At 42.5% G+C, this 26,289-nt stretch overlaps 1 protein-coding gene across 1 annotated transcript in view; it reads right to left on the bottom strand.

Annotated features, from left to right (window-relative positions):
• Positions 1 to 26,289, bottom strand: part of LOC139541928 (BTB/POZ domain-containing protein KCTD5-like) — a 46,531-nt gene that overhangs the window by 16,790 nt on the left and 3,452 nt on the right. The window lies entirely within an intron of this gene.

The following is a 26,289-nucleotide window of genomic DNA, read 5'->3' as shown; positions in this document are numbered from 1 at the left end:
TCCACTGGCCAGCTGTTAGTAGAATACATAAAACCACACCAAGTATATCAGGAAACAAAAGCCCTAACATCAGCCCATATAAATGGAGAAAGCGCCTGGGATTATAATCCCTTCATGGGTTGAACAAATCGATTCTAGCCTATATTCCCACAAGGACTTGGGGTTTGATCCTCATGCGCTCAAACAGTGAGCAATCCCATATTCCTGTAAGTACTGCGATTAGAACAGCATTCTCTCCTTGGGGAATGGGAGGTTAAAACAATTAGAGCAGAACAGAATGAGATTTGGAACAGGAGGCCGAATCCAGAGGGGACCAAGAGGAAAACACTACTGCACCCTCTTCAATGCAAAAACAATTAAGACTGCAGAATGCAACACAATATTACATACTGTAGGCCTACAAGACGTAACAAATTACACAACCACCCTCTTCGTTCCATTAAAACAGAGGTCATTGAGACAGTTTGTCCGCAACCTGCAAGTAACACCTGTCCCCTGAGAAGAGAATAAAAAGATAATTCAAGTAAGGATTAAATGGAAATGGTGTGGATGTCATTTACAAAAAAAACAACAAAACATTTGTGCAAATCCACTTAATACAACAGGATGTGTGAGTTTGCATGAAGTTTAGTATTTGACTTCAGGAGTGATCTAGACAAATTGTCTGACGCACTACAACACACGCTTAATTTTCATACTTTCCAGGCCTTGGTCACAGCCTAACAAACCTAGGCAAACTCCAACTGACACACATGCATCTATTCACAGCTACCTTCACCAGATAGACTGTCACCAAATGTTGTGAAACCCAATTAGTCTCTCCTATAATGAGAAACTGTCTCAAAGCATTCTCTATGGTGCTGAACCTGAACCTTTTTGGCTGACTGGCCTCCTTTCCATGGCAAAAATACCCCAGTGGAGCCCATGGGTTATGAACTAGCCTAAATGCTCCGAGTCCGTTTCTTGCTCTTCTGCAGACACTAAAGTTTAACCACATGTTCAAAAGTTGTGTCACTTAGAAATGTCCTTGTTTTTGAAAGCAAATGTTTTTGTCCATTAACATCAAATTGATCAGAAATACAGTGTAGACATTGTTAATGTTGTAAATGACTATTGTAGCTGGAAACAGCTGATGTTTAATGGAATATCTACATAGGCCCATTATCAGAAACCGTCACTCCTGTGTTCCAATGGCACGTTGTGTTAGCTAATCCAAGTCAATCATTTTAAAAAGGCTAATTGAATATTAGAAAACACTTCTGCAATTATGTTAGCACAGCTGAAACCTGTTGTGTTGATTAAAGAAGCAATAAAAACTGGCCTTCACTTCTCAGAACAAGAATAGACTGACGAGTTTCAGAAGAAAGTGCTTTGTTTCTGGCCTATTGCGCCTGTAATCAAACCCACAAATGCTGATGCTCCAGATACTCAACTAGTCTAAAGGCCAGTTTTATTGCTTCTTTAAATCAGCACAAGTGTTCAGCTGTGCTAACATAATTGCAAAAGGGTTTTCTAATGATTAATTAGCCTTTTTAAATGTATAAACTTAGATTAGCGAACAACGTGCCATTGGAACACAGGAGTGATGTTGCTGATAATGGGCCTCTGTACACCTATGTAGATATTCCATAAATCAGCCATTTCCAGCTACAATAGTCATTTACAACATTAACTATGTCTACACTGTATTTCTGATCAATTTGCTGTTATTTTAAAAACGGACAAAAACATATTTATTTTTTTAAGGACATTTCTAAACGACCTCAAACTTAAGGGTAGTGTACATGTGGAGAATACAGGAGAACAGAAATAGGTCAGTTAAGACTTCCATCTTCCGGTGTAGCAGCACCTCCACAACACTTAAGTGCTGAGCCAGGTCCATAGTGAATACATCTATTGCCATGTTTGTACTTTGTCAACGTTCAACAATGAGGGGCCATAAAAGGTTTCAATACAGACATGCCACCTAGATGTAGAAGCATGCCTCAGTGATGCCAAATCTGTACATTGTCTCGACGGCGTGTCAGCTCTAAGCTGCACATTTGCAAATGAGGTGAGCTCCACAGTCCTCTTTCTGTCTATTCCTTTGCTGGGACCCCCTTGAGTTGGTTCATTTGGGCTGGGTCCTCTGGGTGCTCATGGCCCTGTGGTTGAGTCCCCACTTAAAGTAACCCTGTTTTTGGGAGAGTGGTGATTAGAGGAGCAGTGGCTCGTGATTGATGTGGACCAACACACAAAGGGCACAATGTTTTAATGAAAAACAAGAGCCTCCCTCTGGGGGAGCACCGGTCAACAAAACACAGGGAAGGGGACGAAAGGACCAGGGAGAAAACCATAGGGAAATCAAGAGGGGGAGTAACAGAGTGGACAAGTAGTGATATAGAATGGGATAGGAGAGTAGGAAAGGGGAAATAATTGAATCAGCTAAATTAAGTGATCACGTGGCGGTTGTTGTGAGACTAAGATGCTGATGGGGAGCATCCAAGAATGTTCGGTCGCGATACCATAAAAGTCACTTATGATATTTGAATGAGCTCAGGTGGAAGACACACAAGGATATTCAAAGAAAGACTGACAAGTCTAATGAATAATGTAACATGCCATTGTGGAGTAACTTAAAACTCCCATCAAACCTTCTTGAAGGACAGAAAACATCAATAATTTATGCCCAGTCCATTTGAGGTCCCCAATGACTGCACTGTCATCTAAGGCCAGATATAATAAAGCTAGAACCACAGGGATAGGTAGGTAAAGACTAGATAAAAGCCTACAGCAGCTAGATCAGCGCAGTGAACATACTGTGGTTCTAACGATATGCGCTGAGAGTCGGGGAAGCAAGTTCAGGGAGTGAGTGTTTTAATAAAATAAACAATCCAAAGCAAGAAACACTAAGAACGCACAGACAGGAAACTGAAACAATAATGCTTGGGGAAGAAACCAAAGGGAGTGACATACAGTGGGGAGAACAAGTATTTGATACACTGCCGATTTTGCAGGTTTTCCTACTTACAAAGCATGTAGAGGTCTGTAATTTTTATCATAGGTACACTTCAACTATGAGAGACGGAATCTAAAACAAAAATCCAGAAAATCACAATGTATGATTTTTAAGTAATTAATTTGCATTTTATTGCATGACATAAGTATTTGATACATCAGAAAAGCAGAACTTAATATTTGGTACAGAAACCTTTGTTTGCAATTACAGAGATCATACGTTTCCTGTAGTTCTTGACTAGGTTTGCACACACTGCAGCAGGGATTTTGGCCCACTCCTCCTTACAGATCTTCTCCAGATCCTTCAGGTTTTGGGGCTGTCGCTGGGCAATACGGACTTTCAGCTCCCTCCAAAGATTTTCTATTGGGTTCAGGTCTGGAGACTGGCTAGGCCACTCCAGGACCTTGAGATGCTTCTTACGGAGCCACTCCTTAGTTGCCATGGCTGTGTGCTTCGTGTCGTTGTCATGCTGGAAGACCCAGCCACGACCCATCTTCAATGCTCTTACTGAGGGAAGGAGGTTGTTGGCCAAGATCTCGCGATACATGGCCCCATCCATCCTCCCCTCAATACGGTGCAGTCGTCCTGTCCCCTTTGCAGAAAAGCATCCCCAAAGAATGATGTTTCCACCTCCATGCTTCACGGTTGGGATGGTGTTCTTGGGGTTGTACTCATACTTCTTCTTCCTCCAAACACGGCGAGTGGAGTTAGACCAAAAAGCTCTATTTTTGTCTCATCAGACCACATGACCTTCTCCCATTCCTCCTCTGGATCATCCAGATGGTCATTGGCAAACTTCAGACGGGCCTGGACATGCGCTGGCTTAAGCAGGGGGACCTTGCGTGCGCTGCAGGATTTTAATCTATGACGGCGTAGTGTGTTACTAATGGTTTTCTTTGAGACTGTGGTCCCAGCTCTCTTCAGGTCATTGACCAGGTCCTGCCGTGTAGTTCTGGGCTGATCCCTCTTCTTCCTCATGATCATTGATGCCCCACGAGGTGAAATCTTGCATGGAGCCCCAGACTGAGGGTGATTGACCGTCATCTTGAACTTCTTCCATTTTCTAATAATTGCGCCAACAGTTGTTTCCTTCTCACCAAGCTGCTTGCCTATTGTCCTGTAGCCCATCCCAGCCTTGTGCAGGTCTACAATTTTATCCCTGATGTCCTTACACAGCTCTCTGGTCTTGGCCATTGTGGAGGTTGGAATCTGTTTGATTGAGTGTGTGGACAGGTGTCTTTTATACAGGTAACGAGTTCAAACAGGTGCAGTTAATACAGGTAATGAGTGGAGAACAGGAGGGCTTCTTAAAGAAAAACTAACAGGTCTGTGAGAGCCGGAATTCTTACTGGTTGGTAGGTGATCAAATACTTATGTCATGCAATAAAATGCAAATAAATTATTTAAAAATCATACAATGTGATTTTCTGTATTTTTGTTTTAGATTCCGTCTCTCACAGTTGAAGTGTACCTATGATAAAAATTACAGACCTCTACATGCTTTGTAAGTAGGAAAACCTGCAAAATCGGCAGTGTATCAAATACTTGTTCTCCCCACTGTATATAGGGAAGGTAATCAAGGAGGTGATGAGTCCAGGTGAGTTTGATGACGCGCAGGTGCACGTAACGATTGTGACAGGTGTGCGCCATAACGCGCAGCCTAGAGGCCGGAGAGGGAGCACACGTGACAGTGGTGAATATAAATCGACAGTGGATGGAAAATGCCAAACCGTACACCAAAGATGGAAAATTTGCTCTTAGTTCATGAGCAAGATATTGGCAGCAAGATATACGGTCTGTTGCCAGATACATTAGAAGGGGCTGCGGCGGTCATGAAATTTGGCAGCTGGATTTTGTCATGAAAAAGACTGCCAGTCTCACAGTAAGTGAACGTTAATTAACAAACACATTTAGAATCTTCAGGCCTCCACACATACAGGCCTCTGATGCGTGCCTTTGAAACATCTAACAACAAAAAAAAAAAAAATGAATACATTTTATTTCATATAATGTACACCATCACAGTAAATCCATTAGTCATGTCTAAAGAAAAATGTAAATGAAGAACATTTCAGAAGAACAGAATGAGCTGGCCTATGTTATAGGCTTGTTTATTTAGCTGACAAGATATGCTTTTAGTCACGTGACATTTTATAGTAGGTAGAATAGAATTGAACTTGTCAGCTTGAATAAAAGAAAGGATATTTTTCCCCATTAGGCCTACTGAGCAAGTGAGCATATTAAAAGTGGCTATTTTGAGCTTATAAGTGAACATTAAAACAATAATAATCTATAAAAACTGGTCCTATATGCTAGATTTAGAGTTACTTGGCCACTTTAGGTGTGGCGATACAAATCTCGTCTTAAAAAAATCCAAACATGAGCAGCATGGTGCGACTATAGGCTATTGATTAGAGAAAGTAGGGGGGGAAAAAGCTTGGGCTCTGTTCCTTGCCTCAGGCTGCACTCTCATCAGTGATCATATTTTCACCCATCATACTATTCTCTTTCCTGAATATGTACAATTTGTTTAGAATGGACTATTATCAAATGGGCAGGAACAGAGGCAGGGGGGATATACATGGCAGTTGTCTGGAGGCCATGCGTTCCCAGCCGGTCTGTTTTTTAGGCTACGTCGGGTTAATAGCAGAGCATGTGCTTACTGAGCAGCTGAGAAATAAATATTACACTTATTTCCCTCCACGTATCAACCACTGTTTGAGATGCATGCTCTTGCTGCCCGACACGTGATATTCCGCCCAAACTCTGAATGCCATGGGCTCTCCAACCTTGTTCCTGCAGCTACCCAGTGCTTACATTTGGGAACCAAGTGAAATCTGTTCAGAAACATTGATAGTAACATGTATTCGCAATGAAACATATTTCACTAAACTGTTGACAGCCTTTCTGCGCGCTCGAGAAAGTTCTAAAAGAGAGATGGAAAAGCAAGGTGTGGAAATATTTTCTATAACTGAAGGTAATGCATCACCCAATTAAATTATGAAAATATAAATCCTCTATTATGCTATTCAAAATCAAAACACAAATTCACTACATGTAGGCTAACTAAGCCTCCCTGCAAAACAACCAACAGCATTGCCCAGGCTATACGTTCTCTCCCAGACTCATGGATATACATTTTGGAGCGTAGCATAAAGTAACCAGTCCATCCAGTATGCATAATAATAAAGTCCACGCTCAAAGGCGATTACTGAAATTTAATTAATGTTGGAGTAAAGGCTTGTTAAATTATGTACCAAAATACATCTTAAAATCAGTTTTGTTTTAGGTTTTTCCTGCCATGGGTAATAATTTCAGTTATCTTTAAAAAAAAATCCCACAGGTTTGGGCTAATAGGCCTACGCATAAGACCTATGGGTGTTTTGAATTAAATCACCTTAAAAAGCGCTGTCCATTTCGTTGTGTTATGCTTTCAAACATCAACAACCATGTTTTACAATGTTCCAACCTGCTGTTAAACTTCTTTCTTCAAATTGATCACATTGATGTGAGTTTTAAAAGTATGATAGGCCTACTGTTTTGATAAGTGTTTGATTTCCCTCTAACCCACTCGAAAATCACAAGAGCCCTCAGTACCAGTCCATTAGGACCTTATGGTAGTTGGCAAGTTGGGTACTACCAAAGCATGTCCAGAGTAGAGGTCGACCGATTAATTAGGGCCTATTTCAAGATGTCATAACAAATCGTTAAAATCAGCATTTTTGGACACCAATCATGGCCGATTACATTGCACTCCACGAGGAGACTGCATGGCAGGCTGACTACCTGTTATGCGAGTGCAGCAAGGAGCCAAGGTAAGGTGCTAGCTAGCATTAAATGTATCTTTTTTTTTTTTAATCAATCAAAACATAATCACTAGTTAAACTAGTAATATCATCAACCACGTATAGTTATCTAGCTTGTCCTGCGTTGCATATAAATCGATGCGGTGTCTGTTAATTTATCATTGAATCACAGCCTACTTCGCTAAACGGGTGATTTAACAAGCGCATTCGCAAAAAAAGCACTGTCGTTGCACCAATGTGTACCTAACCATAAACATCGATGCCTTTCTTAAAATGAATACGCAAGTATATATTTTTAAACCTGCATATTTAGTTAATATTGTCTGCTAACATGAATTTCTTTTAACTAGGGAAATTGTGCAACAGAGTCAGGGTCTATGCAGCAGTTTGGGCCGCCTGGCTCGTTGCGAACTGCATGAAGACCATTTCTTCATAACAATTACAGCCAACTCGCCAAACGAGGGATGATTTAATAAAAGCGCATTTGCGAAAAGCACAATAGTTGCACGAATGTACCTAACCATAAACATCAATGTCATTCTTCAAATTAATACACAGAAGTATATGTTTTAACCCTGCATATTTAGTTAAGAAATTCATGTTAGCAGGCATTATTAAACTAGGGAAATTGTGTCACTTCTCTTGTGTTCATTGCACGCAGTCAGGGTATATGCAACAGTTTGAGCCGCCTGGCTTGTTGCGAACTAATTTGCCAAAATTTTACGTAATTATGACATAACATTGGACGTTGTGCAATGTAACAGCAATATTTAGACTTAGGGTTGACACCCGTTAGATAAAATACGGAACGGTTCCGTTTTTCACTGAATGAATAAACATTTTGTTTTCGAGATGATAGTTTCCGGATTCTACCATATTAATGACCTAAGGCTCGTATTTCTCCTGGCTCGTATTTGTGCTCGTAAGGCTCGTACTGTTGCATATACCCTGACTCTGCGTGCAATGAACGCAAGAGAAGTGACACAATTTCACCTGGTTAATATTGCCTGCTAACCTAGATTTATTTTAGCTAAATACGCAGGTTTAAAAATACAGTGGGGCAAAAAAGTATTTAGTCAGCCACCAATTGTGCAAGTTCTCACACTTAAAAAGATGAGAGGCCTGTAATTTTCATCATAGGTACACTTCAACTATGACAGACAAAATGAGAAGAAAAAAAATCCAGAAAATCACATTGTAGGATTTTTAATGAATTTATTTACAAATTATGGTGGAAAATAAGTATTTGGTCACCTACAAACAAGCAAGATTTCTGGCTCTCACAGACCTGTAACTTCTTCTTTAAGAGGCTCCTCTGTCCTCCACTCGTTACCTGTATTAATGGCACCTGTTTGAACTTGTTATCAGTATAAAAGACACCTGTCCACAACCTCAAACTGTCACACTCCAAACTCCACTATGGCCAAGACCAAAGAACTGTCAAAGGACACCAGAAACAAAATTGTAGATCTGCACCAGGCTGGGAAGACTGAATCTGCAATAGGTAAGCAGCTTGGTTTGAAGAAATCAACTGTGGGAGCAATTATTAGGAAATGGAAGACATACAAGACCACTGATAATCTCCCTCGATCTGGGGCTCCACGCAAGATCTCACCCAGTGGGGTCAAAATGATCACATGAACGGTGAGCAAAAATCCCAGAACCACACGGGGGGACCTAGTGAATGACCTGCAGAGAGCTGGGACCAAAGTAACAAAGCCTACCATCAGTAACACACTAAGCCGCCAGGGACTCAAATCCTGCAGTGCCAGACGTGTCCCCCTGCTTAAGCCAGTACATGTCCAGGCCCGTCTGAAGTTTGCTAGAGAGCATTTGGATGATCCAGAAGAAGATTGGGAGAATGTCATATGGTCAGATGAAACCAAAATATAACTTTTTGGTAAAAACTCAACTCGTCGTGTTTGGAGGACAAAGAATGCTGAGTTGCATCCAAAGAACACCATACCTACTGTGAAGCATGGGGGTGGAAACATCATGCTTTGGGGCTGTTTTTCTGCAAAGGGACCAGGACGACTGATCCGTGTAAAGGACAGAATGAATGGCGCCATGTATCGTGAGATTTTGAGTGAAAACCTCCTTCCATCAGCAAGGGCATTGAAGATGAAACGTGGCTGGGTCTTTCAGCATGACAATGATCCCAAACACACCGCCCGGGCAACGAAGGAGTGGCTTCGTAAGAAGCATTTCAAGGTCCTGGAGTGGCCTAGCCAGTCTCCAGATCTCAACCCCATAGAAAATATTTGGAGGGAGTTGAAAGTCCATGTTGCCCAGCAACAGCCCCAAAACGTCACTGCTCTAGAGGAGATCTGCATGGAGGAATGGGCCAAAATACCAGCAACAGTGTGTGAAAACCTTGTGAAGACTTACAGAAAACGTTTGACCTCTGTCATTGCCAACAAAGGGTATAAACTTTTGTTATTGACCAAATACTTATTTTCCACCATAATTTGCAAATAAATTCATTAAAAAATCCTACAATATGATTTTCTGGATTTTCTTTCCTTATTTTGTCTGTCATAGTTGAAGTGTACCTATGATGAAAATTACAGGCCTCTCTCATCTTTTTAAGTGTGAGAACTTGCACAATTGGTGGCTGACTAAATACTTTTTTGCCCCACTGTATATACTTGTGTATTGATTTTAAGAAAGGCATTGATGTTTATGGTTAGGTACACGTTGGAGCAACGACAGTCCTGTTTCACGAATGCGCACCGCATCGATTATATGCAACGCAGGACACGCTAGATAAACTAGTACTATCATCAACCATGTGTAGTTACCTAGTAATTATGATTGATTGTTTGTTTTTTTATAAGATAAGTTTAATGCTAGCTAGCAACTTACCTTGGCTTCTTACTGCATTCGTGTAACAGGCAGGCTCCTCGTGGAGTACAATGTAAAGCAGGTGGTTAGAGCGTTGGACTAGTTAACTGTAAGGTTGCAAGATTGAATCCCCGAGCTGACAAGGTAAAAATCTGTCGTTCTGCCCCTGAACAAGGCAGTTTACCCACCGTTCCTAGGCCGTCATTGAAAATAAGAATGTGTTCTTAACTGACTTCCCTAGTTAAATAAAGGTGTTAAAAAAAACACAGTCTCAGGGAAGCTCATCTGGGTGCTTGTCGTCCTCACCAGGGTCTTAGCCTGACTGCAGTTCGCCGTCGTAACCGACTTCAGTGGGAAAATGCCCACCTTCAATGGCCACTGGCACGCTGGAGAAGTGTGCTCTTCACAGATGAATCACGGTTTTAAAACTTAACCGGGCAGGTGACTGACAGTGTATGGAGTCGCGTGGGGTGAGCGGTTTGCTGATGTCAACATAAGCTACAGAAAACAAACACAATCACATTTCATCAATGGCAATTTGAATGCACAGAGATAACGTGACACATTATCGTACTATTCATCCACCGCCATCACCTCCTGTTTCAGCATGATAATGCACAGCCCCATGTCATAAGGTTCTGTAGACAATTCCTGGAAGCTGAAAATGTCCCAGTTCTTCCATGGCCTGCATACTCAAAATACATGTCACCCATTAAGCATGTTAGGGATGCTCTGGATCGACGTGTAAGAGAGATAGTGTTCCAGTTCCCTCCAATATCCAGCAACTTCGCACAGCCATTAAAGGAGTGGGACAAATTCCACAATCAACAGCATGATCAACTCTATGCGAAGATGTATAGCACTGCATGAGGCAAATAGTGGTCACACTGGTTCTGATCCATGCCCCTACTTTAAAAAGTTCTGTGACCAACAGGTGCATATCTATATTCCCAGTCATGTTAAATCCATAGGTTAGTGCCTAATTAATGTATTTCCTTATATGAACTGTAATGCCGTAAAATGTTTTAAAATTGTTGCATTTATATTTTTGTTCTGTGTACTAGACCAAATTGCTTAACAAAAACCCAAAGACATGAGGGTAAACAAACTGTAATTAGAAGGGGGAATAGACATCTGAGAGGGGAAAGCCTTAAAGCATTCCCTAATCGTTCTCCCATACACAATACAAATCCTCCTGCAGGAAATACCACTGTGGCCCACCCTTCAACGACATGAAAGTCAAACGTTTGCTGGAGCTTGAAAATGCCTAGCACTTGAAAGCTCAAAGTAGTAGTTCAAATTTCACTCCAACATTTTAAGCATCAGTTGTAAAAAAAGAAAAAAAAAGAAAGGGTAGCTAGGGAACTTGAATCTGAGTATGCAGCTACAGATATCAGAATTGAACAGAGGAATAGACCTTCCAGAAGTCACAAAACTGAAACTAGCACTTAGTGGAAGTCTGATCATTGTAGGGTTGGAGCAGATGCCCCTTAGTTGTACACCTAAGAACTCTGTCAAATATAACTGCTATATAATCCACACCCATCTTATTTTATACATTGATATTGATCACTGCATCATTGAGTTTAGAGCTTGCAAGAAAGACTTCACTGTACTTGTGCACATGACATTAAAACTATGTAGAACCATCTCAATTTTCAAAACATTAAACAGTGTCATTTTTTTTAGCAGTCTGACCTTTCCTCTGGGTTTTTTCCCCCCTCTGCTTTCCTTGACCATTTTCAAGGTACAGATCATTCACTAGGCTCACAGCCGGTGCATTTAGCTGAACAATTTATGACAGATAAATGTTTCAAATTAACAGCTCCTTTTAGAATCCCCTGAAAGCTTTCCCAACATAAGAGGCCGTTAGAGTTTCATCAGGGCTGGGCTGGCAAAGGGGAAATCACTGCCGTCCAGAGCACTCTAGGTGGGGAAGAGTACTGTATCGAGGAAGAGAAAGCAGCACAATGTAAAATATTTACCATCAGTCGACAGGGAGACCGTAACATCTGACTCTGCTTCTCTATCACGTGACCAACTGAGCTGGATAACTTTCATAGCGTTACATCACCGGGCCAACATGGCATGTTCGGTCATCCATAATTATCATTTTTTTTGTAAGTTGCCAGTGTGACATCACCACAGAAGTGGTGCTGACTTTTAACTTGTTCTGTCAGTGACAGCAGCACTGTGGCATTGTGTTGAGCGGTGGCAGTTTGAAGGCAGAAGTGGAGGAACAGGGAGCTGATAATGTTAAATATTTACCCTGCTTCCCTCCTACAGTGTGCTCGGGTGTGAAAAAGCATGAACCAAGCATTAAAATGCGCACCATGCTTCTCACACACTGTGGCGAGAGCCTTCTCAGCCAGCAAATGGAGAGGAATATGAAAATAATTAGATGTGAAAGGAACAATAATTTTATGCTATGGAATTCTTTAAATTGCAATCAAAACCAGAGAACTGGAATTTAATTTGAGTGGTCCTGCATTTGGTTGAGAGGATTAGCCTGTTCTTACATTAACAAAAGGCAGAAGTGATGAGGTCCTGTAAGCTTGTTATGGTCCTAAAGTCATTAGATAGAGTTGTGGATGGTCTCTGCTGTTGCACAAATCTGTCAAGAGATGTGGTAGGTGTAAAAAATAAGTCACACAAATAAATAAAAAATAGCATTTATTACACACAAAAATATTTGGCCCCTTTCTGCATAATTATTTATTTTATATACTAAATGTTATCAGCTCTTCAACCAAAACATTACATAAAGGAAACTGAGTTTACAAAAATTAAAAAGGATACTTATTTAATTAACAAAGTTATGCAACACCCAATTCCCCTCTGTGAAAAAGTAATTGCCCCCTTACACTGAATAATTGGTTGTGCCACCTTTAGCTGCATTGAGGTGGAAGGTAGACCATTCCATTCTTGTGCCGGCTAACGAGTATTGGTGTCTGAGGGGTCTTTGGCCTGGTTTGCTAACTACCCCTTTCAAAGAGTGCAGTGTATAAAGTCAGGAAATCTGCTGTCTCAGCCACTGCCTGTCACCAAGGGAGTACCCCAAGGCTTAATCCTAGCTCCCACGCTCTTCTCGATTTACATCAACAACATAGCTCAGGCAGTAGGAAGCCCTATCATCCATTTATATGCAGATACAGTCTTCTACTCAGCTGGCCCCTCCCCAGATTGTGTTAAATGCTCTACAACAAAGCTTTTAGTGTCCAACAAGCTCTCTACCCTTAATCTTGTTCTGAACACCTCCAAAACAAAGGTCATGTGGTTTGGTAAGAAGAATGCCCCTCTCCCCACAGGTGTGATTACTCCCTCGGAGGGTTTAGAGCTTGAGGTCGTCACCTCATACAAGTACTTGGGAGTATGGCTAGACGGTACACTGTCCTTCTCTCAGCACATATCAAAGCAGCAGGCTAAAGTTACATCTAGCCTTGGTTTCCTCTATCGTAATCGCTCCTCTTTCACCCCAGCTGCCAAACTAACCCTGATTCAGATGACCATCCTACCCATGCTAGATTACTCTCGAGCGGCTAGATGTTCTTTACCATTCGGCCATCAGATTTGCCACCAATGCTCCTTATAGGATACATCACTGCACTCTATACTCCTCTGTAAACTGGTCATCTCTGTATACCTGTCACAAGACCCACTGGTTGATGCTTATTTATAAAACCCTCTTATCAGTTGGTCAGTTGGTTATATCTGGAGTACTTCTCCTGTCTTATCCAGTGTCCTGTGTGAATTTAAGTATGCTCTCTCTAATTCTCTCTCGGAGGACCTGAGCCCTAGGACCATGCGTCAGGACTACCGGGCATGATGACTCCTTGCTGTACCCAGTCCACCTGGCCTTGCTGCTATTCCAGTTTCAACTGTTCTGCCTGCGGCTATGGAACCCTGACCTGTCCACCGGACGTGCTACCTGTCCCAGACCTGCTGTTTTCAACTCTCTAGAGACCGCAGGAGCGGTAGAGATACTCTTAATGATCGGCTATGAAAAGCCAACTGACATTTACTCCTGAGGTGCCGACTTGCTACACCCTCGATAACTACTGTGATTATTATTATTTGACAATGCTGGTCATTTATGAACATTTGAACATCTTGGCCATGTTCTGTTATAATCTCCACCCGGCACAGCCAGAAGAGGACTGGCCCATAGCCTGGTTAGCCTCTCATAGCCTGGTTCCTCTAGGTTTCTTCCTAGGTTTTGGCCTTTCTAGGGAGTTTTTCCTAGCCACCGTGCTTCTACACCTGCATTGCTTGCTGTTTGGGGTTTTAGGCTGGGTTTCTGTACAGCACTTCGAGATATCAGCTGATGTACGAAGGGCTATATAAAATAAACTTGATTTGATCTTATGCCTCACTCCCCCTATCGGAGATATCTACTGCAGCCCTCATCCTCCACATACAACACCCGTCCTGTCAGTCACATTCTGTTAAAGGTCCCCAAAGCAAAAACATCCCTGGGTCGCTCCTCTTTTCAGTTCGCTGCAGCTAGCGACTGGAACGAGCTGCAACAAACACTCAAACCGGACCGTTTCAGCTCAATCTCTCAATTCAATGACTCAATCATGGACACTGACAGTTGTGGCTGCTTTGTATGACCTTTCTTGACCTTTGTGCTGTTGACTTTGCACCATGTTTTTGTACTGCTACCATGTTGTGTTGCTACTATGTTGTCGTGTTGCTACCATGCTGTGTTGTCATGTTTTGCTACCATGCTGTGTTGTCATGTTTTGCTGTTGTCTTAGGTCTCTTTTTTATGTAGTGTTGGGTCTCTCATTGTGATGTGTGTTTCGTCCTATATTTATATTGTATTTTTTAATCCCCGGCCCCCATCCAGGAGGCCTTTTAGTAGACCGTCATTGTAAATAAGAATTTGTTCTTAACTTGCCTAGTTAAATAAATAAATAAAGACAGTGACGTGAGCGACTACAGGAAGCATTTGGTTGCAGTGGAGGAATTTTGGCTCACTAATGTACGCAGAACTGCTTTAACGGAGCGACATTTGTGGGTTTTTAAGCATGAACCGCTCATTTCAAGTCCTGTCACAACATCTCAATTGGGATTATTTCTGGACTTTGACCAGGCCATCTGGGAATTTGACTAGGTCTGCCAAGAGTGTGCAAAGCTGTCATCAAGGCAAAGGGTGGCTATTTGAAGAAGGTAAAATATATTTTGATTTGTTTAAAACTTTTTTGGTTTCTACATGATTCCATGTGTCATTTCATAGTTGTGATGTCATCACTATTATTCTACAATGTAGAAAATAGTAAAAATAAAGAAAAACCCTTGAATGAGTCAGTGTCCAAACTTTTGACTGGTACTGTAACACACTTTGCTGGCTCAATCCCTCTGGAAACACGAATTTGGGAGTATCTGTCAGTTGTCCTGACTGCATGAGTGTACAACTCCCCCCTCCAAGCAATCTGTCCCCGGCTTACCCCAATGTGCAAAACAGTCTAGCCAACAACATGAATAATGCAGATCTCATCCTGAAGCAAGTCAGCCTGCGTGACTGAAGACCAAGCAACTCATTTCCTGAGGTGGGAAACACTACTGCATCGGCCGAAAAACAGAGCACTTGAATTAGCCATCAATCTTTGGCACTTCCTATTCAGGGTTGGGTTGTGTAACGTGACAAACACATGCCTCACACTAATTCATGCATTAACATTTTTAAACGGTGTTGGCTATAGGCTAACTATGGTTGTCAGGAATAGATATTTTTATATCGAAGGCGACTATTAGCCAAACCTGCCGCCAGACAGATATGTAGAGCATTAGCGCAAGAGCCCAATCTGCATTTAGGCAGGGGAATGGGCTGGGCTGCTCCATTTATGATCAGCTGTTCACGTTTGGGTAAACCACACCAATTTAGGCTATTGAGAGATTAGGAGATTTGGATGAATACATATAAATATGAAAGGAACTGAGACAACAGCAAATCCAGGGAATGTAGGGTAATGAGAGATTAACAGTGCTAGTAGGCTAGATGAGAGCAATGGACTGTGATGGAGCAGTAAGAGAAACACACAAGGATGCTTTTAAAACAGACGAAGCAGTGCCTGGAAAAGTGAAACACACATGGTAAAAGGCTGGAACACTAAGCCAGTAGGAGGGAGAGGGCATCCATACAGGCTGCTCCTTACAGACCAGACACACAGCCAGAGGGTAAAAGGGACTGAGGATGGTGGTCATTGTATACGTTTGTGTGCGTATGAGAGCTAACATGGGAGAAAGGATAAAAGACAGTCACATAGATATGGTGGCCCAGTGCAGCCAAAAACATGATTTTCCTGTGATTTCCCTCCCACACTACTGTGAAAAGTAATGGCCTTTTAGTGTAACCGCTGTTTGAAAAGACTGAAATTTCAGGATGGAGTTTTGGCCTGACTGGTGATGTCACCAGGCGGTAAATTCGTTAACAGACAAATAGGAAAAATAATTTAGAGAACAGCTAGTTTTCCCCTCCCCACTCACAGACCAACAGCTAAGAAGCTGTTTCTTTTTGACCACTTTAATTGAAAACTATCACAGCAGGGTACTTAATTGTTACCAGGAAATTATTTGATTGAGATAAAAACAGCTGCATTGGACATTTAACTCAAGTTAACCTCGAAAAACAGTTAATCATCATCATCGCGTAAGTAGCATCACACTAACTGGTGCTGCCCATGTACACAAATGCCCAACGGATGAAAAGGAAATTCACCACACTTGCCCAGAATTTTCATTCATGTAAGCTCTCAAACTAAAGTCTATCAACGGGGTTGGCTGACAAGGTCACGAAAATTATGCACACGCGTCGATGAGGCAGATGGCCTTATAGCGTTATGATTCTGAACGGTCAGATAGAGGCAGTAAAGAAGTAAATGGAACTCAACAACTGAAACAAGATGCTGTGGCCCAGAAAAATGTGCCTATATTTAGGCTATTGTTTTTATGTTGAGATAAAAATGGGAGTGTAATGCTTGTATGGATGTCAACCCCAATACATGTTCATGCCATCGTCACCAATCAACAGCAGTTAAAAATGACTGACTACTACCACAGATTTCTGTACGCTAGCTATGCTACCAGCTTACAGTGCATTCAGAAAGTATTCAGACCTTGACTTTCCACATTTGGTTACATTACAGCCTTATTCTAAAATTGATTAAATTGTTTCCCCCCCCCCCTCATCAATCTACACAAAACACTTAAGTTTTTCAGCCCCTTTACTCAGTACTTTGATAAAACACCTTTGGCAGTGAATACAGCCTTGAGTCTTCTTGGGTATAACGCTACAAGCTTGGCACACCTGTATTTGGGGAGTTTCTCCCATTCTTCTCAAGCTCTGTTAGCTGTGTAGCGACAATCCCCATCCAACATATTTTCAGGTCTCTCCAGGCTGGGCTACACAAGGACATTGAGACTTGTCCTGAAGCCACACCTGCGTTGTCTTGGCAGTTTGCTTGAGGGCGTTGTCCTGTTGGAAGGTGAACCTTCGCCATAGTCAGAGGGCATGAGCACTCAGTTCATCTTTCCCTCGATCTTGACTAGTCTCCCAGGCCCTGCCGCTGAAAAATATCCCCACAGCATGATGCTGCCACCACCACGCTTCACCGTAGGGATGGTGCCAGCTTTTCCTCCAGATGTGACGCTTGGCATTCAGGCCAGAGTTCAATCTTTGTTTCATCAGACCAGAGAATCTTGTTTCTAGTGGTCAGAGTCCGTTAGGTGCCTTTTGGAAAACCATGTGCCTTTTACTGAGGAGTGGCTTCCGTCTGGCCACTCTACCATAAAGGCCTGATTGATGGAGTGCTGCAGAGGTGGTTGTCCTTCTGGAAGGTTCCCCCATCTCCACAGAGGAACTATAGAGCTCTGTCAGAGTGACCATTGGGTTCTTGGTCACCTCCCTGACCAAGGCCCTTCTCTCCCGATTGCTCACTTTGCCCGGGCAGCCAGCTCTAGGAAAGGTCTTGGTGGTTCCAAACTTCTTCCATTTTAAGAATGATGGAGGCCACTGTGTTCTTGGGGACCTTAAATGTTTTGGTACCCTTCCCCAGATCTGTGCCTTGACAGAATCCTGTATCGGAGCTCTACGGACAACTCTGACACGCACGGTCAACTGAGACCATATAAACAGGTGTGCGCCTTTCCAAATCATATCCAATTAATTGAATTTACCACAGGTGGACTCCAATCAAGTTGTAGAAACATCTCAAGGATGATCAATGGAAACAGGATGCATATGAGCTAAACTTCAAGTCTCATAGCAAAGGGTCTGTATATTTATGTAAATAAGGTAACTTTTTATTTCAGAAATTTGCAAAAACTTCTAAAAACCTGTGTTCGCTTTGTTGTTGTAGGCTTTTGTGTAGATTGAGGGGGAGGGGGGGGGGGGGAAATATGGCTGTAAGTTAAAAAAGTAATGGCGTCTGAATAGTTTCCGAATGCACTGTATACGAACAGGAGTTAAGCGGTCACTTCACCAAAAACAGCCAAATATACCCAAATCGGCGGACCACATTGTGGGCGTGTTACAATCAGGGATGCAAACTGGTGAGGGCCCAAAAAGGGGACACTTTTTTGCACTGAAACATCCAACAAAAAAATCCCTGCTGGGGGAAATGCAGGTTAACTAATTAAACAACAAAGAATATGATCTACATGATCAGTCTCTGTGTGTAAAATAAAGTGGTTAATGTGAACCTAACTCACAGCTAAAAAAAATTAAAGAAAGCAATCCAATGTTATTTGTTGCCGAGACTTTACTGCAAATGACACTCAAGTCTTGAGGAAAAAACAATAAACTAATATTTCAGTTAGCGATGACAGCCTTTATAGAGCGCACACACACCTAAATATTGCACTTGGGAAGAAAAAAAAAAAAAATCTTAAAAGTAGAAATAGAATGAAACAAACAGGCATTCTATTTTTGCTCTATTATAGGTGGCCACTATAGTTGACGATCAAGTTCACAGAGTAAAACATTTTATAATCCCCCCTCAATCACACACGCGTGTTACTGTCAAATTCAACACAACAAAAGCAATATATTTGGGCTACACTGCACATTATACACTTACTGCCTGTGGACATCTGTTCTACAATGTGCCAGCAGAGCAGGATACCATTTGTTGGCATAATTGATCTCTTTCAGGCAGAGTACACCTGGCATACCCCTTTGTATCCACTATATTGAGAAAGAGGGAAAGTGTGTGGTGTTTCTTTCACCTCTATAGTGGCATCCAGCTTAAGCCAGGTCCACTTGTTTAACAAGCAACCCCTCATTTTTACCTAATTCTCTCATTCTGAAAGTTAACCACATACTGTAGAGGGAAAACAGTTAACATAGCGGTTAGTTCGTTAGCTAGTTAACATTTCACACAGATTGCCAGGGTCCAGTAAGCAACTAACGCGTTATAACTTGAGGAACGGCAAGGAGTCGTATACCAGTTAATACTATAGCGAATTGGTTAGGTTACTACTAATGCTAGCTCATCTGTTTTAATGTTAGCTAGCTAACATTAGCTGTGTGACTTTATTAGCCAGCTAATTTTCATTACCTGAATAATTTCAACAGATTAGTTGGCTAATGTTGCTCAACATTTCTTTGGCTAGCTAACAGATAATGTTACTTAACAATGCTAACAATACTTGGTCCACCACACTTTCTCCCTCACCTCAAACTTTCCAAATGCCAGTTGTTTTTCGGTTACAGCTCATTAAGTAGGCTTCATCACCTTCTCACCCCTTGGTCAGGCTTCTCAACTAAAATTACTGCCTCGTTATCGTTCAGGGGACTCGCTGCTGTAACTGGCAAGCTGCCTTTCCACTCTCAGCTGTCTTTCCAAAGCATGCGCTGATGCTGTAACTAGCAAGTTCGTTGTCTCTTCAGTCGCGTGCTGTGCTGCGCTGCATTCTGTTGTGAACGATTGGCTGAACCTTGGATATAGCCAGTATTGCTTCAAACGCGCATCAGTCGTTCACTTACTACAGCCAGTAGTGATCCAAAGCCCCCTCCCAAACTTTCGGATCTACACAAATCACATAGGTCACCTATTTTGGATACAAAACGGCGAATTTCTCCAAAAGTTGACTAGTTTGCATCCCTGTACAATCCAATTGAGAATCTGTGGTATGACTTAAAGATTTCTGTACACCAGCAAAACTCATCCAACTTGATATTTTATGAGGATCCCCATTAGCTGTTGCAAAAACAGCAGCTACTGTTCTTGGGGTCCACACAAAACATAATATCATTAGACAAGAACAGCTCAAGGACAGAACATACATTTTTAAAAAGGCACAAGTAGCCTACATATCAATGCATACACAAACTACCTAGGTCAAATAGGGGAGAGGTGTTGTGCCACGAGGTGTTGCTTTCTGTTTTTTGAAACCAGGTTTGCTGTTTATTTGAGCAAAATGAGATTGAAGGACGTTCCATGCAACAAGGGCTCTAAATAATACTGCACATTTTCTTGAATTTGGGGACTGAAAAGACCTCTGGTGGCATGTCTGGTGGGATAAGTGTGTGTGTCAGAGCTGTGTGTAAGCTGACTATGCAATTTGGGATTTAACACAATGTTTCTTATTAAAAAAAAAAAGTTGTGATGCAGTCAGTCGCTCCTCAACTCTTAGCCAAGAGACTGGCATGCATAGTATTTATAATCAGCCCTCCGATTACAATTAAGAGCAGAACGTGCCGCAATATTCTGGGCCTATTCTGCAGCTTAACTAGGTCCTTCCTTGCAGCACTGGACTAGAGCCTGCAGAACTTGCTTTTTGAAGTGTGGCGTCAAAAAAGCAGAGTATCTATTACGGCTAGACCTCTTCTCATCTTAGCAACCATTGAATCTATATGTTGTGACAGTTTACAATCTAAGGTAACGCCAAGTAATTTAGTCTCCTCAACTTGTTCAACCGCCACCCTATTCATTACCAGATTCAGCTGAGGTCTAGCACTTAAGGAATTATTTGCACCAAAATACAATGCTCTTAGTTTTAGAGATGTTCAGGACCAGTTTACTGGCCACCCATTCCAAAACAGACTGCAACTCTTTGTTAAGGGTTTCAGTGACTTCATTAGCTGTGGTTGCTGATGAACAACATGGAAGGTGCGTTCCACGAGCGGAGTGGAACTAACCTTCCACTGAGTTGCATTATTTTTCAGAGAACGCAGAGAGCCCCGAGTTGATTATCCCTTTCATGCCATGGCTATAATTTAACACATTTGCCAATGGAAATGTGTTCAACATCCACTGAAGTAGCGAGCACATTTACTAGATCACTACAGTAGTAGTAGTAGTATGATCGCTCCAGATCAAAACTCAAAACCTACAACCTAATTTTTTAAAATTAACCGGAGAGATTGTGGCCATGGTTCTTTTTCCAAGCTATACGGAGGGTGCTCTAACAAACAAACAGAGACTTGAGGACACCATGCAACCTGGAACTGAGTGAGTAGTGTTTGGTCTCATGCTATTTTGAAAGCCAAGAAGAAAAATAAAGTACATTACAATTATATATTTTAAAATGGGGACTGAATGCTGAGTTAAGGCTCCCAGGTTTGCAAGGACAGACAAAATACAAATTAAATTAGCACTAATGATGGTGTTGGGAGTCGTGCCTGGCCATGCAGTCATGAGTGAACAGGGAGTACAGGACGGGACTGAGCACGCACCCCTGAGGGGCCCCCGTGTTGAGGATCAGCGTGGCGGATGTGCTGTTACCTATCCTTACCACCTGGGGGCGGCCCGTCAGGAAGTCCAGGATCCAGTTGCAGAGCGAGGTGTTTAGTCCCAGGGTCCTTAGCTTATTGATGAGCTTTGAGGGCACTATGGTGTTGAATGCTGAGCTGTAGTCAATGAATAGCATTCTCACATAGGTGTTGCTTTTGTCCAGGTGGGAAAGGGCAGTGTGGAGTGCAAGAGAGACTGCATCATCTGTGGATCTGTTGGGGCGGAATGCAAATTGGAGTGGGTCTAGGCACCTGGGAACGGCACCTCCGTACCTTCAGGCTCTGATCAGGCCCTACACCCAAACAAGGGCACTGCGTTCATCCACCTCTGGCCTGCTCGCCTCCCTACCTCTGAGGAAGTACAGTTCCCGCTCAGCCCAGTCAAAACTGTTCGCTGCTCTGGCACCCCAATGGTGGAACAAACTCCCTCACGACGCCAGGTCAGCGGAGTCAATCACCACCTTCCGGAGACACCTGAAACCCCACCTCTTTAAGGAATACCTAGGATAGGATAAAGTAATCCTTCTAACCCCCCCCCCCTTAAAAGAGTTAGATGCACTATTGTAAAGTGGTTGTTCCACTGGATATCATAAGGTGAATGCACCAATTTGTAAGTCGCTCTGGATAAGAGCGTCTGCTAAATGACTTAAATGTAATGTAATGTAAATGGTCTAGGGTTTCTGGGATGATGGTGTTGATGTGAGCCATGACCAGCCTTTCAAAGCACTTCATGGCTACAGACGTGAGTGCTACAGGTTGGTAGTCATTTAGGCAGGTTAGCTTAGTGTTCTTGGGCACAGGCACTATGGTGGTCTGCTTAAAACATGTTGGTATTACAGACTGACAGGGAGAGGTTGAGAATGTCACTGAAGACACTTGCTAGTTGGCCCAGCGCATGCTCGCAGTACACGTCCTGGTAATCCGGCTGGCCTTGGGAATGTCATCGGCGTCAGAGCCGGTGTAGTACGACTCGATCTTAGTCCTGAATTGACGCTTTGCCTGTTTGATGGTTAGTCTGAGGGCATAGCAGGATTTCTTATAAGCTTCCGGGTTAGAGTCACGCTGCTTGAAAGCAGCAGCTCTACCCTTCAGCTAAGTGCGAATGTTGCCTGTAATCCATGGCTTTTGGTTGGGGTATGTACGTACAGTCACTGTGGGGACGACATCGTCGATGCACTTATTGATGAAGCCAATAACAGATGTTGCGTACTCCTCAATGCCATTGGAGGAATCCCGGAAGATATTTCAGTCGGTGCTAGCAAAACAGTCCTGTAGCTTAGCATCTGCTTCATCTGACCACTTTATTGATCTAGTCACTGGTGCTTCCTGCTTTAATTTTCGCTTGTAAGCAGGATAGAATTATGGTCAGATTTGCCAAATGGAGGGCGAGGGAGAGCTTTGTATGCATCTCTGTGTGGAGTATAGGTGATCCAGAGTTCTTTTCCCTCTGGTTGCACATTTAACATGCTGATATTCATGTTACCTGATGAAATTGCTGTACAATATGATCTTGTTACCATCTGATGCACATTCAGATGTCAAATCAGCACTGCAGAGCTCTCCCTGTCCTATGCCGTGCCTTGATTGTATTACTGTTGATGATATCTGGAAATGTGCATGTACACCCTGGCCCATCTACTGTTGCTAGACCCAATTCTAGACCCACTTGTGCTCTGATATCTGCTTTACTGATTTATGCTCTTGTAACAGGCTGGGTTTTCTGCACATTTACACTAAAGCTTACTACCTAAAATGGATCAATTGAAAGTGTGGGATCACAGCTCCAATCCAAATGTGTTGGTCATTACTGAGATGTGGTTAAGGAAGAGTGTTTTGAATACTGATGTTAACCTTTCTGGCTATAACCTTTTTCAGCAAGACAGATCTTCCTGAGGTGGGGGAGTGGCAATCTTTACCAAGGATCACCTTCAGTGCTCGGTTGTCTCCACCAAGTCTGTGCCCAAACAATTTGATTTGCTGGTTTTAAGCACTAAACTATCAAATAGCTCTTTGTTGACTGTTGCAGGGTGCCATTGTCCTCCATCAGCACCAGCGTGTACCCTACCTGCCCTAAGTGTTCTCCTGGCCCCTTACAAAGTCAATTTGTCCTGCTTGGTGACCTAAATTGGGCCATGCTTAAACCACCTGACCAAGTCCTAAAGCAATGGGACTTCCTAAATCTTTCTCAGATTATCGCCAATCCCACAAGGTATGACTACAAAACACCCAGAAAAGGATAACATCAAGGAGAGTTACCTCACAAATAATGCTGATAACACCAGACTAGTACCTTTCTGTAATGACCTTAGAGATCACTGTTTTACAGCCTGTGTTCGAAATGGCTGCTCAGTGAAACGACCCGTCCTGATTTGTCATAGACGCTTGCTAAAAAAACTTTAATGAGCAAGCCTTCATGACCTGGTCGCTGTAAATTGGTAAAGAATCAACTAACCCCAAAAAGTTATAGAAAATGGTTAAAGACCTGGAGAACAAACCCTCCTCACAGCTGCCCATGTCCCTTAATGTTGATGTGGTTGTTACTGTCAAGAAGCACATGGCTGAGCACTTTAACCACCACTTCATTAAGTCAGGATTCCTATTTGACTCAGCCATTCCTCCTTGGCCGTCCAACATTTCCTAATCTCCCACCCCTTCTAATGCGACTATCCCCAATGCTTCTCCCTCTTTTTCCCCTACAAAGTTTCTCCCTGCAGGCAGTCACTGAATCCATGCTAAAGGAGCTCCTTAAAAACTTGACCCCAAAAAAACATCTGGGTCAGATGGTTTAGAACCTTTCTTCTTTAACGTTGCTGCCCCTATCATCGCCAAGCATGTCTCTCCTTTCTGAGGAGGTTCACATTGCTTGGAAGGCAGCCACCGTTCATCCTTTATTTAAAAGGGGGAGATCAAGCTAATCCTAACTGTTATAGGCCTCTTTCGATTTTGCCCTGTTTATCAAAAGTGTTGGAAAAACTTGTCAATAATAAACTGACTGGCTTTCTTGATGTCTATAGTATTCTCTCTGGTATGCAATCTGGTTTCCGCTCAGGTTATGGATGTGTCAGTGCAACCTTAAAGGTCCTCAATGACGTAACCATTGCCCATGATTCTAAGCAATATTGTGCTGCTATTTTTGACTTGGCCAAAGCTTTCGATACAATAGACCATTCCATTCTTGTGGGCCGGCAAAGGAGTATTGGTGTCTCTGAGGGGTCTTTGGCCTGGTTTGATAACTACCCCTCTCAAAGAGTGCAGTGTATAAAGTCAGGAAATCTGCTGTCTCAGCCACTGCCTGTCACCAAGGGAGTACCCCAAGGCTTAATCCTAGCTCCCGCGCTCTTCTCGATTTACATCAACAACATAGCTCAGGCAGTAGGAAGCCCTATCATCCATTTATATGCAGATACAGTCTTATACTCAGCTGGCCCCTCCCCAGATTGTGTTAAATGCTCTACAACAAAGCTTTTAGTGTCCAACAAGCTCTCTACCCTTAATCTTGTTCTGAACACCTCCAAAACAAAGGTCATGTGGTTTGGTAAGAAGAATGCCCCTCTCCCCACAGGTGTGATTACTCCCTCGGAGGGTTTAGAGCTTGAGGTCGTCACCTCATACAAGTACTTGGGAGTATGGCTAGACGGTACACTGTCCTTCTCTCAGCACATATCAAAGCAGCAGGCTAAAGTTACATCTAGCCTTGGTTTCCTCTATCGTAATCGCTCCTCTTTCACCCCAGCTGCCAAACTAACCCTGATTCAGATGACCATCCTACCCATGCTAGATTACTCTCGAGCGGCTAGATGTTCTTTACCATTCGGCCATCAGATTTGCCACCAATGCTCCTTATAGGATACATCACTGCACTCTATACTCCTCTGTAAACTGGTCATCTCTGTATACCCGTCACAAGACCCACTGGTTGATGCTTATTTATGAAACCCTCTTGCCTCACTCCCCCCTATCGGAGATATCTACTGCAGCCCTCATCCTCCACATACAACACCCGTCCTGTCAGTCACATTCTGTTAAAGGTCCCCAAAGCACATACATCCCTGGGTCGCTCCTCTTTTCAGTTCGCTGCAACTAGCGACTGGAACGAGCTGCAACAAACACTCAAACCGGACCGTTTTATCTCAATCTCTTCATTCTAAGACCCAGTCATGGACACTGACAGTTGTGGCTGCTTTGTATGACGTATTGTCGCGTCTACCTCCTTGCCCTTTGTGCAGTTGTTTGTACCATGTTTTGTGCTGCTACCATGTTATGCTGCGTTGTCATGCGTTGCTATGTTGTCGTCTTCAGTCTCTTTATGTAGTGTCATCTCTCGTTGTGATGTGTGTTTTGTCCTATATTTATATTGTATTTATTTTTAATCCCAAGCCCCTCGGGATTTGGTAGGCCTTTATTGTAAATAAGTTGTTCTTAACCGACTTGCCTAGTTAAATAAAATTAAAAGTAGTTGCCTTTGTAACCAATCAGTGCAAGCTTGCCATTATGAAAATCGAATTCAACAGTGCCAATAATATTTTCAATTCAAAAGCAGCTCAATAGAAAATCTATTTTAGACATTTTAGACAAAAATATTGCTAAAATAACACCTTCTAGCTAACTAGGCAAGTCAGTTAACTTCTTGCCGCACGGATCCCTTTACCGGGATCATTTTCGTAAACAACCGCTGAATTGCAGAGCGCCAAATTCAAAAATAATACTAAAAATATTTATAATCATGCAATCACAAGTGAAATATACCAAAACACAGCTTAGCTTGTTGTTAATCCACCTATCATGTCAGATTTTGAAAATATGCTTTACAGCAAAAGCAATCCAAGCGTTTGTGAGTTTATCAATTACTAGACAAAACAATAAGAACAGCTAGCATGGTCACGAAAGTCAGCAAAGCAATA

The sequence above is a fragment of the Salvelinus alpinus genome, chromosome 17 (genome assembly GCF_045679555.1).
Source record: "Salvelinus alpinus chromosome 17, SLU_Salpinus.1, whole genome shotgun sequence".
Classification (NCBI taxonomy): Eukaryota; Metazoa; Chordata; class Actinopteri; order Salmoniformes; family Salmonidae; genus Salvelinus; species Salvelinus alpinus.
The sequence above is the reverse complement of the archived record's forward strand: the minus strand, read 5'-3'. Positions and strand labels throughout refer to the sequence as shown.